Genomic DNA, 2313 nt, shown 5'->3' on the forward strand with positions numbered 1-2313 from the left:
GGCTGTGTTCAGGGCCGGACTGGGAATAAAAACCAGCCCCATAGCATTATTATACCAGCCCAACAGCATAACGTCATTATTTTCTTGTTCATAAAAGGGAAAAGCATACATTTTAAAACACATTTAAAGAGCGTATTATATATAGATAAGACAGATATGAAAGCACATAGGGCTAGGGATATATATAATATATATATACTGTGTGTATATATATATATATATATATATATATATATATATATATATATATATATATATATATTATATATATTTATAGCTATATTATATATGTAGCTCCCTGCTCCCGATGAGCAGACGCTATTGTTTTGTTTTTTTATTTAATTGTCTGAGGCTGTAGTTTGGCTCAGACTAATTTCTCTAAAGTTCTGGTTTCTGTACCAGTTCAGCTGGGTTGCACTGACTCCCACCTGAGCGTAGGTGTCACGGTCACCGTCAGTGGGTGTGGAACAGCAGCAGGCTGGATGTGTTGAATACCGCCTCTTGCTCAGAAATGGTTCAGTGGGTGTGTTTTCCCTGCTGTGCATTCTAGGAGAGGGTATTTAAGATACTGACACAATTTTTCTGGGTTGTTGTGGGTTCGTTTTTGCCTTCTGGGGTCCGTGATCCCAACCCCAGGGCCCTCCTGGCCTGGGGTCTGTGACGCATGGTCCTGCGCCTTGGGGCCTGCTGGCCTGAGGCTTTGCAACTGAGAGTGTAGACCCAGGAATGTCTTGGGGCCTACTGATCCAGGTGTGGTCCTGTGCTGTCTCGCCTGCGGGGAGAAGTCGAGGAAAGCTGAAGGATCCAGGGGAGGACTTTTCCAGTGGAGGACCGAGCGCAAGGCTGGTGTCTCTGGAGGAGCCTCGAAACTCAGTTTGAGGACACATCCCGGATCAATATCCTTACAGTATCGCCGGGTTGGCTGAAAGAATCTGGTACTGATGGTAGTTCTTCCTAACAACTCTCAAGAATCTCTAAGTTCATTAACAAGTTTGTGGTAGAGACTTTGCTGTGCATCTACTCTCAAGAACCACTAAGTTCATTAACAAGTGTGTGGCAGAGACTTTGTTTGGCATATCATCGGTTGCTAGGTCAAGTGAGAGGGGCCTATCCGGTGACTGTTGGATCCAGTCTGTGGAGCTGTTTGTCCTCTGGATCTGATTGATACCTCTAACCCACAATAACCAGGTGCCTGAACTCCCCTTTCTTTGATGTTACCCCTAAATAAATCTTCAAAAAGTACCACGTGTCTGATATATCTTCATTTGGGCTACTTTCCACGGGACCCCCCTAAGATGAAGAGGCGAGCAGAAGAGGCAATGGTAAGCCTGAATAAAACCAGCAGCTCCTTTGGGGGTTAGTGCTACATATACATACATACATACATACATACACACACACATATATATATATATATATATATATATATATATGTAGCACTAACCCCCAAAGGAGCTGCTGGTTAGATTTGGGCTTACCGTTACCTTCTGTTTTCCTCGTTGTACGTCTAGGGGTGTCCCGTGGTAATGGCCCAGTAACTTGAGAGACCGACAACAGATCCACTTGAATGGATTTTATTTGCAAAACGTAGACAATGAACAGACTCTTAAATTGGGATCAGAGGGTTGCAAAGGGAATTAAGGTACTCTTATGCCGCGTACACACGATCAGACTGTCTGGCGGACTTAGCCTGTCGGACAAACCGCCGGACTTTGAAGCGGAGGTCCGCCAGACATTCCGAACAAGCGGACCTGCCCACACACAACCGGATTAGTCTGGCGGGAGTCCGCCGTACCTTTGAAATGAACGGACTTTCCCGCACATGGAGAAAAGTCCGTTCATTTTGAACGTGGCTCCAGGTAGCCGGGACTAGCGAAGGAAGTCAATCCGAGCACGCAGCCCGGCCAGTCAGGAAAGGGGGTGTGGACGAGCGCCCCCCTCCTGAGACATACCAGGCCGTGTGCCCTCAACATGGGGGGTGCTTTGGGGAAGGAGGGGCTGTGCGGCCCCCCCACCCCAAAGCACCTTGTCCCCATGTTGATGAGGACAAGGGCCTCTTCCCAACAACCTTGGCCATTTGTTGTCGGGGTCTGCGGGCAGGGCCTCATCAACATGGGGGCAAGATGCTTTGGGGTGGGGGGCTGCACGGCCCCTCTTCCCCAAAGCACCACCCATGTTAAGGGCACGTGGCCTGGTATGGCTCAGGAGGGGGGGCGCTCGCTCGTCCCCACCCCCTTTCCTGACCGGCCGGGGCTGCATGCTTGGATAAGGGTTTTATATGGACCTTGGGAGGGACCCCCACGCTGTTTTTTC

This window comes from Lithobates pipiens, unplaced genomic scaffold, assembly GCF_037356315.1.
Source record: "Lithobates pipiens isolate NorthernLeopardFrog02 unplaced genomic scaffold, aLitPip1_a1.2 Scaffold_8, whole genome shotgun sequence".
Classification (NCBI taxonomy): domain Eukaryota; kingdom Metazoa; phylum Chordata; class Amphibia; order Anura; family Ranidae; genus Lithobates; species Lithobates pipiens.